The sequence below is a fragment of the Pocillopora damicornis genome, chromosome 10 (assembly GCF_964200805.1).
Source record: "Pocillopora damicornis chromosome 10, jaPocDami1.2, whole genome shotgun sequence".
Classification (NCBI taxonomy): domain Eukaryota; kingdom Metazoa; phylum Cnidaria; class Anthozoa; order Scleractinia; family Pocilloporidae; genus Pocillopora; species Pocillopora damicornis.
The window spans coordinates 7,253,639-7,270,976 of record NC_142679.1 but is presented as its reverse complement, the minus strand read 5'-3'; the positions used below and the strand labels follow the sequence as shown (position 1 = coordinate 7,270,976).

At 39.2% G+C, this 17,338-nt stretch overlaps 3 long non-coding RNA genes across 3 annotated transcripts; all 3 read right to left on the bottom strand.

The window, feature by feature from the left end:
* Window positions 1-1,613: 1,613 nt before the first annotated feature.
* On the bottom strand, window positions 1,614-2,118 carry LOC149038687 (uncharacterized). The gene is made up of 2 exons (XR_016180214.1): window positions 1,953-2,118; window positions 1,614-1,819 (listed from the first exon to the last, which is right to left on the bottom strand). It is a non-coding gene; the product is annotated as an uncharacterized LOC149038687 (long non-coding RNA).
* Window positions 2,119-4,548: 2,430 nt separating this feature from the next.
* Window positions 4,549-5,323, bottom strand: LOC149038686 (uncharacterized). The gene is made up of 2 exons (XR_016180108.1): window positions 4,888-5,323; window positions 4,549-4,754 (listed from the first exon to the last, which is right to left on the bottom strand). It is a non-coding gene; the product is annotated as an uncharacterized LOC149038686 (long non-coding RNA).
* Window positions 5,324-15,427: 10,104 nt separating this feature from the next.
* LOC149038685 (uncharacterized) lies at window positions 15,428-17,236 on the bottom strand. Its single transcript, XR_016180107.1, has 2 exons — window positions 16,661-17,236; window positions 15,428-16,348 (listed from the first exon to the last, which is right to left on the bottom strand). It is a non-coding gene; the product is annotated as an uncharacterized LOC149038685 (long non-coding RNA).
* Between the last annotated feature and the right edge of the window lie 102 nt (window positions 17,237-17,338).

Genomic DNA, 17,338 nt, shown 5'->3' with positions numbered 1-17,338 from the left:
TCACATAACGCGTGACGCGTTCGTGAATTAATCGTTGGCTCTTTCTCGAAACGTGACCTTGGGTCGCCTGTGACAAGACAATTGCGTAAACAACACTTGACATAATAACATTATACACAAAAAACACGGGATTTTGAATCATGTATTTATTAAAAAAGAATATCCATACAACTACAATGAAAACAAACATAAGATTCACCTTTCTGATCGTGAAATTAATACCATTCGCACTGTTATCGTAGCTACGTTCCCTGGCATCAAGTGAATCCAGCATGACGTCTTTCTTCACTAGCAGTTTGCATCCATTTGAATTTTGTTCTTCAGTCTCACGGTAGTAGTGTTGTTCAATAGATTGCATAGAGTATATGCAGTTTGGTTTCAGATTTCAGATTTTGCTGTTTACAACGAGTTTACGTTTTTAACTAAGACATTGGCATACTTGGCATTCAAGACATACAAGGCATTCAATGCTTTCATGGCTTTCAAGCGTTCGCGATTCTGTCCGATCCAAAATTACCGCTCAATAACATCTTTTTGTGTGGATTAGCCGCGAACAATACGACTTGCGCATGCGTCTAAAAGTATTTTGAGCGTTTGCCCCATAATGCTCCAGATGATCGTAATCCAATTACGTTGAAATACAAAACGACTGACAAAATAGTTTTATGAGCAAAAATCTCGTGTTCGTCATGTGACCCGGCCCTGTCCGTGCATGACAACGTCAATCATCATCAAGATAGCACGCGTAATCAGCATGTGAACACCTCATTGGATCACAGTTAGTTGTCATGGTGTTGAGGGCCCAATGACCTCTGGGTACTATTGCGCAATTTTTCCATTTTGTGGCGGAGGAAAAAAACAAAAAAAAACTAGACCCTGTGAGCAGGGTAACTGGGATACCTGGATGGTACTGGATCCTTGGAATCAAGTGTAGTGATACTACGGGTATCGGACTAGTATACTGAAATAGTGCGCTCGAGTCTGGCCAAGGGCATACACCTATTTCAAAACATAGGCATGGTATGCATGCAAGAGTTACTTTTTTGTAGGGTGGCTGGATTACTTGAAACATTGTGAGTGATGTCTACATTCTTACAAAAGGAAAGAAGATTATTAATGTGGGAAAGAACGAAAATGTCGAATTACCTCACTCACAGGTATTTTGTGGTAGATAATGTGTGTTTTGCGAATAAATGTAACCAAAAATAAACTGTATTTGCGCCACGGATACCTGTTAGTACAAAATGCAGACCGGATACAAAATATAGACTGCAGACTGCATACAAAATGCAGACTAAGACTCTGAAGAGTTTTTACGTCTAATATAGAATAACATGTCATCTTGCAGCTTACCGAGCGTCACGCAATCGCTTTTCTGCGATCCGCCTTCACGATTATTTGCACTATTGTGAGATATTCCTGACCTATTTCTTGATGAAAATCGATCGCAATATTACTTCAAGCCTTCAATATAGTCTTCTTACTTTGCGCGCGAGTTGGTTGTTGTGATGTCTGTACAGATTTTACCAACGTAATAAAAGTAGATGACGTGAATAATAGTGATGGTAAAGCAAGCTTAAAACGGCAGAAATCGCCAGAAAATACAACGGATACACAGGGTATGAGTAAGTTTTATTGATTTTACGAGAAAAATGTTCATATTTCGAAATATTTATCGTTGTAAATCGACCATATTTCGTTCCCTGTACAATTCCTTATAACGTGCAGTTCCTCTCGTAACTTAACACCGAGTCACACAACGCGTGACGTGTTCATGAATTAATCGTTGGCTTTTTCTCGAGACGTGACCTTGGGCTGCCTGTGACAAAACAATTGCGTAAACAATATTTAACATAATAACATTATACACAAAAAAACACAGGGTTTTGGATCACGTATTTATTAAAAAAGAATATCCATACAACTACAATGAAAACAAACATAAGATTCACCTTTCTGATCGTGAAATTAATACCATTCGCACTGTTATCGTAGCTACGTTCCCTGGCATCAAGTGAATCCAGCATGACGTCTTTCTTCACTAGCAGTTTGCATCCATTTGAATTTTGTTCTTCAGTCTCACGGTAGTAGTATTGTTCAATAGATTGCATAGAGTATGTGCAGTTTGGTTTCAGATTTCAAATTTTGCTTTTTACAACGAGTTTACGTTTTTGACTAAGACATTGGCATACTTGGCATTCAAGACATACAAGGCATTCAATGCTTTCATGGCTTTCAAGCGTTCGCGATTCTGTCCGATCCAAAATTACCGCTCAATAACATCTTTTTGTGTGGATTAGCCGCGAACAATACGACTTGCGTATGCGTCTAAAAGTATTTTGAGCGTTTGCCCCATAATGCTCCAGATGATCGTAATCCAATTACGTTGAAATACAAAACGACTGACAAAATAGTTTTATGAGCAAAAATCTCGTGTTCGTCATGTGACCCGGCCCTGTCCGTGCATGACAACGTCAATCATCATCTAGATAACACGCGTGATCAGCATGTGAAGACCTCATTGGATCACAGTTAGTTGTCATGGTGTTGAGGGCCCAATGACCTCTGGGTACTATTGCGCAATTTTTCCATTTTGTGGCGGAGGAAAAAAACAAAAAAAAAAAAGACAAAAAAACAAAGGCATTTTATGACTGGGCTACCACAGGTATCCCAGTAACTAGACCCTGTGAGCAGGGTAACTGGGATACCTGGATGGTACTGGATCCTTGGAATCAAGTGTAGTGATACTACGGGTGTCAGATTAATATACTGAAATAGGGAGCTCAAGTCTGGCTAAGGGCATACACCTATTTCAAAACATAGGCATGCTATGCATGCAAGAGTTATTTTTTGTAGGGTGGTTGGATTACTTGTGGTCTACATTCTTACAAAAGGAAAGAAGAGTAATAACGTGGAAAAGAACGAAAGTGTCGAATTACCTCTCACACAGGTATTTTGTGGTAGATTATGTGTGCTGTGCGAATAAATGTAACCAAAAATAAACTGTATTGGTGCCACAGATACCTATTAGTATAAAATGCAGACAGCAGACCGGATACAAAATATGGAGACTGCAGAGTGGGTACAAAATGCAGACTGAGAATCTGAAGAGTTTTTACGTCTGGTAAATAATAAAATATCATCTTACAGCTTACCGAGCGCCACGCAATCGCTTTTCCTCGATCAGCCTTCACGATTATTTACACTATTGTGGAAAATTCGTGGCCCATTTCTTGATGAAAATCGATCGTAATATAATTTCAAGCCTTCAATATAGTCTTCTTACTTTGTGCGCGAGTTGGTTCGTGTGATGTCTGTACAGATTTTACCAACGTAATAAAAGTAGATGATGTGAATAACAGTGATAGCAAAGCAAGCTTAAAACGGCAGAAGTCACCAGAAACTACAACGGATACACAGTTCGCAACTCAATCCGGTCCAAAATTACCGCTCAATAACATCTTTTAGTGTGGACTGGCCGCGAACAATACGACTTGTGTATGCGTCTGTAAGTATTTCGAGCGTTTGCGCCATAATGCTTCAGGTGATCGTAATCCAAACACATTGAAATACAAAACGACCGACAAAAGAGTTTTCTAAGCAACAATCTCGTGCTCGTCATGTGACCCGGACCTGTCCGTGCATGACAACGTCAATCATCATCAAGATAACACGTGATCAGCATGTGAACACCTTCACCCTCATTGGATCACAGTTAGTTGTCATGGTGTTGAGGGCCCAATGACCACTGGGTACTATTGCGCAATTTTTCTATTTTGTGGCGGAGGAAAAAAAAAAAAAAAACTAGACCCTGTGAGCAGGGTAACTGGGATACCTGGATGGTACTGGATCCTTGGAATCAAGTGTAGTGATACTACGGGTATCGGACTAGTATACTGAAATAGTGCGCTCGAGTCTGGCCAAGGGCATACACCTATTTCAAAACATAGGCATGGTATGCATGCAAGAGTTACTTTTTTGTAGGGTGGCTGGATTACTTGAAACATTGTGAGTGATGTCTACATTCTTACAAAAGGAAAGAAGATTATTAATGTGGGAAAGAACGAAAATGTCGAATTACCTCACTCACAGGTATTTTGTGGTAGATAATGTGTGTTTTGCGAATAAATGTAACCAAAAATAAACTGTATTTGTGCCACGGATACCTGTTAGTACAAAATGCAGACCGGATACAAAATGTAGACTGCAGACTGCATACAAAATGCAGACTAAGACTCTGAAGAGTTTTTACGTCTAATATATAATAACATGTCATCTTGCAGCTTACCGAGCGTCACGCAATCGCTTTTCTGCGATCCGCCTTCACGATTATTTGCACTATTGTGAGATATTCCTGACCTATTTCTTGATGAAAATCGATCGCAATATTCCTTCAAGCCTTCAATATAGTCTTCTTACTTTGCGCGCGAGTTGGTTGTTGTGATGTCTGTACAGATTTTACCAACGTAATAAAAGTAGATGACGTGAATAATAGTGATGGTAAAGCAAGCTTAAAACGGCAGAAATCCCCAGAAAATACAGCGGATACACAGGGTATGAGTAAGTTTTATTGATTTTACGAGAAAAATGTTCATATTTCGAAATATTTATAGTTGTAAATCGACCATATTTCGTTCCCTGTACAATTCCTTATAACGTGCAGTTCCTCTCGTAACTTAACACCGAGTCACACAACGCGTGACGTGTTCATGAATTAATCGTTGGCTTTTTCTCGAGACGTGACCTTGGGCTGCCTGTGACAAAACAATTGCGTAAACAATATTTAACATAATAACATTATACACAAAAAAACACAGGGTTTTGGATCACGTATTTATTAAAAAAGAATATCCATACAACTACAATGAAAACAAACATAAGATTCACCTTTCTGATCGTGAAATTAATACCATTCGCACTGTTATCGTAGCTATGTTCCCTGGCATCAAGTGAATCCAGCATGACGTCTTTCTTCACCAGCAGTTTGCATCCATTTGAATTTTGTTCTTCAGTCTCACGGTAGTAGTGTTGTTCAATAGATTGCATAGAGTATATGCAGTTTGGTTTCAGATTTCAGATTTTGCTGTTTACAACGAGTTTACGTTTTTAACTAAGACATTGGCATACTTGGCATTCAAGACATACAAGGCATTCAATGCTTTCATGGCTTTCAAGCGTTCGCGATTCTGTCCGATCCAAAATTACCGCTCAATAACATCTTTTTGTGTGGATTAGCCGCGAACAATACGACTTGCGCATGCGTCTAAAAGTATTTTGAGCGTTTGCCCCATAATGCTCCAGATGATCGTAATCCAATTACGTTGAAATACAAAACGACTGACAAAATAGTTTTATGAGCAAAAATCTCGTGTTCGTCATGTGACCCGGCCCTGTCCGTGCATGACAACGTCAATCATCATCTAGATAACACGCGTGATCAGCATGTGAAGACCTCATTGGATCACAGTTAGTTGTCATGGTGTTGAGGGCCCAATGACCTCTGGGTACTATTGCGCAATTTTTCCATTTTGTGGCGGAGGAAAAAAACAAAAAAAAAAAAGACAAAAAAACAAAGGCATTTTATGACTGGGCTACCACAGGTATCCCAGTAAAAAGACAAAAAAACAAAGGCATTTTATGACTGGGCTACCACAGGTATCCCAGTAACTAGACCCTGTGAGCAGGGTAACTGGGATACCTGGATGGTACTGAATCCTTGGAATCAAGTGTAGTGATACTACTGGTGTCGGACTAGTATACTGAAATAGTGCGCTCAAGTCTAGCCAAGGGCATACACCTATTTCAAAACATAGGCATACTATGCGTGCAAGAGTTCCTTTTTGTAGGGTGGGTGGATTACTTGAAACATTGTGAATGATGTTTACATTCTTACAAAAGGAGAGAAGAATATTAATGTCGGAAAGAACGAAAATGTCGAATTACCTCACTCACAGGTATTTTGTGGGAGATTATGTGTATTTTGCGAATAAATGTAACCAAAAATAAACTGTATTGGTGCCACGGATACCTGTTAGTACAAAATGCAGACAGCATACTGCAGACCGGATACAAAATATAGACTGCAGACTGCAGAGTGGGTACAAAATGTAGACTAAGAATCTGAAGAGTTTTTACGTCTGGTATATAATAACATGTCATCTTACAGCTTACCGAGCGTCACGCAATCGCTTTTCTGCAATCCGCCTTCACAATTATTTGCACTATTGTGGAATATTCCTGGCCCATTTCTTGATGAAAATCGATCGCAATATTATTTCAAGCCTTCAATATAGTCTTCTTACTTTGCGCGCGAGTTGGTTGGTGTGATGTCTGTACAGATTTTATCAACGTAATAAAAGTAGATGATGTGAACTACAGTGATGGTAAAGCAAGCTTAAAACGGCAGAAATCGCCAGAAAATACAACGGATACACAGGGTATGAGTAAGTTTTATTGATTTTACGAGAAAAATGTTCATATTTCGAAATATGTATCGTTGTAAATCGACCATACTTCGTTCCCTGTACTATTCCTTATAACGTGAAGTTCCTCTCGTAACTTAACACCGAGTCACACAACGCGTGACGCGTTCATGAATTAATCGTTGGCTTTTTCTCGAGACGTGAGCTTGGGCCGCTTGTGACAAGACAATTGCGTAAACAATATTTAACATAACAACATTATACACAAAAAAACACAGGGTTTTGGATCACGTATTTATTAAAAAAGAATATCCATACAACTACAATGAAAACAAACATAAGATTCACCTTTCTGATCGTGAAATTAATACCATTCGTACTGTTATCGTAGCTACGTTCCTTGCCATCAAGTGAATCCAACATGTCGTCTTTCTTCACAAGCAGTTTGCATCCCATATAGTTATGTTCTTCAGTCTCACGGTAGTAGCGTTGTTCAATAGATTGCATAGAGTATATGCAGTTTGGTTTCAGATTTCAGATTTTGCTTTTTACAACAAGTGAACGTTTTTCAACTAAGACATTGGCATACTTAGCATACAAGGCATTCAAGGCTTTCATGGCTTTCAAGCGTTCGCGACTCAATCCGTTCCAAAATTACCGCTCAATAACATCTTTCAGTGTGGATTAGCCGCGATTAATACGACTTGTATATGCGTCTGTAAGTATTTTGCGCGTTTGCGCTATAATGCTCCAGGAGATCGCAATCCAAATACGTTGAAATGCAAAACAACTGACCAAAGAGTTTCATGAGCAAAATCTCGTGTTCGTCATGTGACCCGGCCCTGTCCGTGTATGACAACGTCAATCATCATCAAGATAACACGCGTGATCAGCATGTGAACACCTCATTGGATCACAGTTAGTTGTCATGGTGTTGGGGGCCCAATGACCTCTGGGTACTATTGCGCAATTTTTCCATTTTGTGGCGGAGGAAAAAAAAAAAAAAAAAAAAAAAAAGACGACAAAAAAACAAAGGCATTTTATGACTGGGCTACCACAGGTATCCCAGTAAAAAACTAGACCCTGTGAGCAGGGTAACTGGGATACCTGGATGGTACTGGATCCTTGGAATCAAGTGTAGTGATACTACGGGTGTCGGACTAGTATACTGAAATAGTGCGCTCAAGTCTGGCCTAGGGCATAGACGTATTTCAAAACATAGGCATGCTATGCATGCAAGAGTTACTTTTTTGTAGGGTGGGTGGATTACTTGAAACATTGTGAGTGATGTCTACATTCTTACAAAAGGAGAGAAGAATATTAATGTGGGAAAGAACGAAAATGTCAAATTACCTCACTCACAGGTATTTTGTGGTAGATTACGTGTGTTTTGCGAATAAATGTAACCAAAAATAAACTGTATTGGTGTCACAGATACCTGTTAGTACAAAATGCAGACAGCAGACTGCAGACCGGATACAAAATATAGACTGCAGACTGCAGAGTGGGTACAAAATGCAGACTAAGAATCTGAAGAGTTTTTACGTCAGGTAAATAATAACATGTCATCTTACAGCTTACCGAGCGTCACACAATCGCTTTTCTGCAATCCGCCTTCACGATTATTTGCAGTATTGAGGAATATTCCTGGCCCATTTCTTGATGAAAATCGATCGCAATATTATTTCAAGCCTTCAATATAGTCTTATTACTTTGCGCGCGAGTTGGTTGGTGTGATGTCTGTACAGATTTTATCAACGTAATAAAAGTAGATGATGTGAACAACAGTGATGGTAAAGCAAGCTTAAAACGGCAGAAATCGCCAGAAAATACAACGGATACACAGGGTATGAGTAATTTTTATTGACTTTACGAGAAAAATGTTCATATTTCGAAATATGTATCGTTGTAAATCGACCATACTTCGTTCCCTGTACTATTCCTTATAACGTGCAGTTCCTCTCGTAACTTAACACCGAGTCACACAACGCGTGACGCGTTCATGAATTAATCGTTGGCTTTTTCTCGAGACGTGAGCTTGGGCCGCTTGTGACAAGACAATTGCGTAAACAATATTTAACATAACAAAATTATACACAAAAAAACACAGGGTTTTGGATCACGTATTTATTAAAAAAGAATATCCATACAACTACAATGAAAACAAACGTAAGATTCACCTTTCTGATCGTGAAATTAATACCATTCGTACTGTTATCGTAGCTACGTTCCTTGCCATCAAGTGAATCCAACATGTCGTCTTTCTTCACAAGCAGTTCGCATCCCTTATAGCTATGTTCTTCAGTCTCACGGTAGTAGCGTTGTTCAATAGATTGCATAGAGTATATGCAGTTTGGTTTCAGATTTCAGATTTTGCTTTTTACAACAAGTGAACATTTTTCAACTAAGACATTGGCATACTTAGCATACAAGGCATTCAAGGCTTTCATGGCTTTCAAGCGTTCGCGACTCAATCCGTTCCAAAATTACCGCTCAATAACATCTTTCAGTGTGGATTAGCCGCGATTAATACGACTTGTATATGCGTCTGTAAGTATTTTGCGCGTTTGCGCTATAATGCTCCAGGAGATCGCAATCCAAATACGTTGAAATACAAAACAACTGACCTAAGAGTTTTATAAGCAAAATCTCGTGTTTGTCATGTGACCCGGCCCTGTCTGTGCATGACAACGTCAATCATCATCAAGATAACACGCGTGATCAGCATGTGAACACCTCATTGGATCACAGTTAGTTGTCATGGAGTTGAGGGATAACACGCGTGATCAGTATGTGAACACCTCATTGGATCACAGTTAGTTGTCATGGTATTGAGGGCCCAATGACCTCTGGGTACTATTGCGCAATTTTTCCATTTTGTGGCGGAGGAAAAAAAAAAAAAAAACTAGACCCTGTGAGCAGGGTAACTGGGATACCTGGATGGTACTGGATCCTTGGAATCAAGTGTAGTGATACTACGGGTGTCGGACTAGTATACTGAAATAGTGCGCTCAAGTCTGGCCAAGGGCATAGACGTATTTCAAAACATAGGCATGGTATGCATGCAAGAGTTACTTTTTTATAGGGTGGGTGGATTACTTGAAACATTGTGAGTGATGTCTACATTCTTACAAAAGGAGAGAAGAATATTAATGTGGGAAAGAACGAAAATGTCAAATTACCTCACTCACAGGTATTTTGTGGTAGATTATGTGTGTTTTGCGAATAAATGTAACCAAAAATAAACTGTATTGGTGTCACAGATACCTGTTAGTAAAAAATGCAGACAGCAGACTGCAGACTGGATACAAAATATAGACTGCAGACTGCAGAGTGGGTACAAAATGCAGACTAAGAATCTGAAGAGTTTTTACGTCAGGTATATAATAACATGTCATCTTACAGCTTACCGAGCGTCACGCAATCGCTTTTCTGCGATCCGCCTTCACGATTATTTGCAGTATTGAGGAATATTCCTGGCCCATTTCTTGATGAAAATCGATCGCAATATTATTTCAAGCCTTCAATATAGTCTTATTACTTTGCGCGCGAGTTGGTTGGTGTGATGTCTGTACAGATTTTATCAACGTAATAAAAGTAGATGATGTGAACAACAGTGATGGTAAAGCAAGCTTAAAACGGCAGAAATCGCCAGAAAATACAACGGATACACAGGGTATGAGTAAGTTTTATTGATTTTACGAGAAAAATGTTCATATTTCGAAATATGTATCGTTGTAAATCGACCATACTTCGTTCCCTGTACTATTCCTTATAACGTGAAGTTCCTCTCGTAACTTAACACCGAGTCACACAACGCGTGACGCGTTCATAAATTAATCGTTGGCTTTTTCTCGAGACGTGAGCTTGGGCCGCTTGTGACAAGACAATTGCGTAAACAATATTTAACATAACAAAATTATACACAAAAAAACACAGGGTTTTGGATCACGTATTTATTAAAAAAGAATATCCATACAACTACAATGAAAACAAACGTAAGATTCACCTTTCTGATCGTGAAATTAATACCATTCGTACTGTTATCGTAGCTACGTTCCTTGCCATCAAGTGAATCCAACATGTCGTCTTTCTTCACAAGCAGTTTGCATCCCATATAGTTATGTTCTTCAGTCTCACGGTAGTAGCGTTGTTCAATAGATTGCATAGAGTATATGCAGTTTGGTTTCAGATTTCAGATTTTGCTTTTTACAACAAGTGAACGTTTTTCAACTAAGACATTGGCATACTTAGCATACAAGGCATTCAAGGCCATCATGGCTTTCAAGCGTTCGCGACTCAATCCGTTCCAAAATTACCGCTCAATAACATCTTTCAGTATGGATTAGCCGCGATTAATACGACTTGTATATGCGTCTGTAAGTATTTTGCGCGTTTGCGCTATAATGCTCCAGGAGATCGCAATCCAAATACGTTGAAATGCAAAACAACTGACTAAAGAGTTTCATGAGTAAAATCTCGTGTTCGTCATGTGACCCGGCCCTGTCTGTGCATGACAACGTCAATCATCATCAAGATAACACCCGTGATCAGCATGTGAACACCTCATTCGATCACAGTTAGTTGTCATGGTGTCGAGGGATAACACGCGTGATCAGTATGTGAACACCTCATTGGATCACAGTTAGTTGTCATGGTGTTGAGGGCCCAATGACCTCTGGGTACTATTGCGCAATTTTTCCATTTTGTGGCGGAGGAAAAAAAAAAAACTAGACCCTGTGAGCAGGGTAACTGGGATACCTGGATGGTACTGGATCCTTGGAATCAAGTGTAGTGATACTACGGGTGTCGGATTAGTATACTGAAATAGTGAGCTCAAGTCTGGCTAAGGGCATACACCTATTTTAAAACATAGGCATGATATGCATGCAAGAGTTATTTTTTGTAGGGTGGGTGGATTACTTGTGGTCTACATTCTTACAAAAGGAAAGAAGAGTATTAACGTGGAAAAGAACGAAAATGTCGAATTACCTCACACACAGGTATTTTGTGGTAGATTATGTGTGTTGTGCGAATAAATGTAACCAAAAGTAAACTGTATTGGTGCAACAGATACCTGTTAGTACAAAATGCAGACAGCAGACCGGATACAAAATATAGACTGGAGACTGCAGAGTGGGTACAAAATGCAGACTGAGAATCTGAAGAGTTTTTACGTCTGGTAAATAATAACATGTCATCTTACAGCTTACCGAGCGTCACGCAATCGCTTTTCTTCGATCAGCCTTCACGATTATTTGCACTATTGTGGAAAATTCCTGGCCCATTTCTTGATGAAAATCGATCGTAATATAATTTCAAGCCTTCAATATACTCTTCTTATTTTGTGCGCGAGTTGGTTTGTGTGATGTCTGTACAGATTTTACCAACGTAATAAAAGTAGATGATGTGAATAACAGTGATGGTAAAGCAAGCTTAAAACGGCAGAAATCACCAGAAACTACAACGGATACACAGTTCGCGACTCAATCCGGTCCAAAATTACCGCTCAATAACATCTTTTAGTGTGGACTGGCCGCGAACAATACGACTTGTGTATGCGTCTGTAAGTATTTCGAGCGTTTGCGCTATAACGCTTCAGGTGATCGTAATCCAAACACGTTGAAATACGAAACGACCGACAAAAGAAAATCTCGTGCTCGTCATGTGACCCGGATCTGTCCATGCATGACAACGTCAATCATCATAAAGATAACACGTGATCAGCATGTGAACATCTTCACCCTCATTGGATCACAGTTAGTTGTCATGGTGTTGAGGGCCCAATGAACTCTGGGTACTATTGCGCAATTTTTCCATTTTGTGGCGGAGGAAAAAAAAAAAAAAAAAAAGACAAAAAAACAAAGGCATTTTATGACTGGGCTACCACAGGTATCCCAGTAAAAAACGACAAAAAAACAAAGGCATTTTATGACTGGGCTACCACAGGTATCCCAGTAAAAAAGACAAAAAAACAAAGGCATTTTATGACTGGGCTACCACAGGTATCCCAGTAACTAGACCCTGTGAGCAGGGTAACTGGGATACCTGGGTGGTACTGGATCCGTGGAATCAAGTGTAGTGATACTACGCGTGTCGGACTAGTATACTGAAATAGTGAGCTCAAGTCTGGCCAAGGGCATACACCTGTCTCAAAACATAGGCATGCTATGCATGCAAGAGTTATTTTTTCTAGGGTGGGTGGATTACTTGAAACATTGTAAGTGGTCTACGTTCTTACAAAAGGAAAGAAGATTATTAACGCGGGAAAGAATGAAAATGTCGGATTACCTCACACACAGGTATTTTGTGGTAGATTATGTGTGTTGTGCGAATAAATGTAACCAAAAATAAACTGTATTTGTGCCACGGATACCTGTTAGTACAAAATGTAGACAGCAGACTGCAGACCGGATACAAAATATAGACTGCAGAGTGGGTAAAATATGCAGACTGAGAATCTGAAGAGTTTTTACGTCTGGTATATAATAATATGTCATCTTACAGCTTACCGAGCGTCACGCAATCGCTTTTCCGCGATCAGCCTTCACGATAATTTGCACAATTGTGGAAAATTCCTGGCCCATTTCTTGATGAAAATCGATCGTAATATAATTTCAAGCCTTCAACATAGTCTTCTTACTTTGCGCGCGAGTTGGTTGGTGTGATGTCTGTACAGATTTTACCAATGTAATAAAAGTAGATGACGTGAATAATAGTGATGGTAAAGCAAGCTTAAAACGGCAACAATCGCCAGAAACTACAACGGATACACAGGGTATGAGTAAGTTTTATTGATTTTACGAGAAAAATCTTCATATTTCGAAATACTTATCGTTGTAAATCGACCATATTTCGTTCCCTATACTATTCCTTATAACGTGTTCAAATTTTCAACGGTTCCTAGAATAACTTACTCTGAGTCACACAACGCGTGACGCGTTCGTGAATTAATCGTTGGCTCTTTCTCGAAACGTGACCTTGGGTCGCCTGTGACAAGACAATTGCGTAAACAATACTTGACATAATAACATTATACCCAAAAAACACGGGATTTTGGATCATGTATTTATTAAAAAAGAATATCCATACAACTACAATGAAAACAAACATAAGATTCACCTTTCTGATCGTGAAATTAATACCATTCGCACTGTTATCGTAGCTACGTTCCCTGGCATCAAGTGAATCCAACATGGCGTCTTTCTTCACTAGCAGTTTGCATCCATTTGAATTTTGTTCTTCAGTCTCACGGTTACCGCTCAATAACATCTTTTTGTGTGGATTGGCCGCGAACAATACGACTTGTGTAAGCATCTATAAGTATTTTGAGCGTTTGCCCCATAATGCTCCAGATGATCGTAATCCAATTACATTGAAATACAAAACGACTGACAAAATAGTTTTATGGGCAAAAATCTCGTGTTCGTCATGTGACCCGGCCCTGTCCGTGCATTACAACGTCAATCATCATCAAGATAGCACGCGTGATCAGCATGTGAACACCTCATTGGATCACAGTTAGTTGTCATGGTGTTGAGGGCCCAATGACCTCTGGGTACTATTGCGCAATTTTTCCATTTTGTGGCGGAGGAAAAAAAAAAAAAAACGACAAAAAAACAAAGGCATTTTATGACTGGGCTACCACAGGTATCCCAGTAACAAAGGAAATTTGTTCCTCTTTTTGATTCAGGCGGTACATTTTTAAATTGCGCTTGCGTAAAAAAGATATCGCCGGAGACGCTTCGCTCGGTTGTGTTTTGAACAAAAACGCCTTGTTAATTTCACGCAACCGCTCGGAGAAAAGGTTAAAATGACGAGTTAGAAAATTAGCGAAATAGAAAGCCACAATATTATAGTTTAATATTTCAGAGGTACATTGAGTGCTTTTTCCGTAGAGAATCCGCACGATGGTAAAATGTTCGAAAATTACACTCGATTTGAGTGGGGCGTTGAAGTGGGCGTGGTCACTATATTCATGTTAAGACTATTTGTACCCCGTGAGTTTGATATGTTAAACCAGGGAGGGATGCTGTCCTCGATCTCGGTAGACAGACTTAAACAACGGCCGTTTCCAAATTTTCATGCAATGTAATCGGTTTAGAATTGAAAAGAATTGACGTAATCGTCATTTATGAGACGGTAGATACAATTTGTGGAGATGGCCGACTCTTCTTAAGTGAAATGAAATAATAATAAAAAATAAACAGTTTTATCAGTTCAGAAACTGTATAGTCATCCTTGTTGAACTGCTTTTGTAAAATCACGAACAGCCAAGTTATAAAAAAATATTAGTTAAACCTAAATTAACAATTCAGTGTAGTTCACGTAGAACTTGACTAGCCCAAAGACTACCTCTTATGGGCTGTACTTATTTTGCCTCCACAAGTCAACCAGGCACACGAAGAGATGATATCTTGGCGCGTTGGCCAGACCATAGTTAGTAGAGGAGTCTCCTCTACTAACTATGGCCAGACAGAGCCACTTTCCAGTTAATGAACACCAATAAGCTTACAAAGGTTTACACCATTGACTTGAATCAAATGCACCAAAGCCGGGCACAAAAACCCCTTTAAAACCAGCAGGTGGATAAAATGGGGCATTTGTACGCACGGCCAAGGCCTTACCACCACCACCCCCCCCCCCCCGGTTTTAGGGTACAGTATCCTCTACATAACACGGTATACAGAAATAGATAAGAAATAAGCACATCATTAAGTAACACCTGTGAACATCGCCATCTTTCAGTAAAAAAAATAATAAAAAAAATAATTTAAAAAAAGTAAATAAATAAATGAATTCCAGCGAGAACGTAACCTCACAAGTTTACACTTCGAAGGCCGAGCCGAGACTGTCTCACAGTACTAACGACTCCAAATCGCAAACTGCAATCCCATGTGCGTGCTGGCAAAATAGCACTTTATGCTAATTACGATTATCATTAATTACTCATTGTAATGATAGTGGTCGTACAGATCACCAAAAAATCAAGATTCATTCGAAGGCACTCTCAAAAACGTTTTATTTTCTATGGTCTCGGTTACAAACTCTATCCAAAAAAAGAACCTCGTGAACTGAATCGAATTGAAATGAACTCTGTGGAAAACAAAAACATCCGTTGAACTTCCAAAAACTTTATTCTTGAGTGAGATAGACAGTTCGATACTTTTTCGAGATTTTGTGGATTCTATTCTGTACAACTAGATACAAGAAAAGCGCGCGAAGAGCGAAATTTCGATCTCAGAAGTTAGGTCAAGCGATTACGTAATCCGATAAGAGAAAGGGACAAATTTCGTGTAAAATTCTTTTTTCAAAAGCTCCTTTAAAAGTTCTCAATAAATACTCCTAGGAAATAATTTTCTCGTCTCCTCACCAAGCATTAGTCATTTTGTTTGTTTCCAAAGGTTACATTATTCTTGTGGTACTGTAGTCTTCCACTTGAAAACGGAGTTGAGGCCTTGTTTTTGTCAACAGCTTCATAGCTGGTTTGTGAAAACCTTGATATTAGATATTTAGACATGGATTCAGGGTTCTGCACTTGTGTTGCGTTTTTTTGTGTTTTAGTCACTCTCGGCAAGGAAGAAAAATAATAACATTACCTCTCTAAAAAAAAACAATTGACGGTAGTCATTTTTTTCCTTCTAGGAGACTACAGATGGTTTTGTTACAAGATGCACGGTGCTTATAGGTTCAGTGAGCGTGGGCTTCCTGTGTACCTAATAGGGAATTTGTCCAGTCCTTTCGAAACTGCAGGGTCATGAAAGATACGCTTGAAGTTTGTCTCTCCCAGGTAAGGTAAATGGTAGGGCGTTACTTGAGTCGCTGTGAAAAGCTATCAAGGCCTCCACCGTCCCACATGACGAAGCTGCTGATTTAAAAGAGAGGTTCTAATGTTCTTTTGATCTCCTCTGGATACCTCTGGTGATCTATATTTAGTAAAACAAATAGCAAAGTAAGATTTCATTTCACTCATTTTTAAAAAAACAGAGACGTTTAAAATAACATTTAGGACTACTAAGAAAATCACTTATAATGGATATGGTATTGTCTGCTTTACCTAATATAAAGAAATTAAAGCAAAATTAGGAAAACTGAAAACTTAACGCCTCATAGTGCTTAAGGGCTAAAATAGTTTCTTTTTATGAGATTTCAAGTAAACTAAACCAGTTTTCCCCCTATCTGCCCTTCTTGTCTGCCGGCAAATAGCTGCTACAGAACATTTTACTTGAAGCTTTTACTTGGTCAGTCGTGGGAGATTCTTGATCCGTTTAGCCATGTACATGAAAAAAGTTACCAAACTTTTTCTTTGACGGCAGCTTCAGGTCTGTCCTGTGATAGATCTAGACTAGAGATCAAGTCAATGATAAAATCGTCAGTAATTCAAACACAAATTAGCCGAACACTTAAAGGTTTCTTTGACGCTGATATGGAAAAGCAATGTGTCGGGTGAAAGTCCTTTTCACAAGTTGTTCAACCATAATCGGGGAATTCAATTATGTTCATTACTGTCTAAGCAACAACGGAAGAAATATAGATGTATAGATTCATCACAGTGAGTTTCCTCAACAACGAAGAAACCTCGAAACAAGTCAAACAACTTTAAAAATTCATTAGAATAACTTTTTTTTAAAAACTGATGCTTGTGTTCAAGTTAACAGTCAAGTTAAAAATAGTCATGCGGAATACTACGTCCGCGGCACGACACATCCTAACTTAAATATGCGACGACATTGGTCCTCCAAGGGGGAAAACAATAGTGTCCAGACTTCCTTTCCACAAAACACTGATAATATCCCCTGAAATACCTCCTCCCCCCCCCCCCTCCCCGATCATGGGCTAAATTATAACTTCACCCGTTATTCAACGTGAATCATGGTTTATAACCACGATTTTACGGTACGACACTTAAATGATTA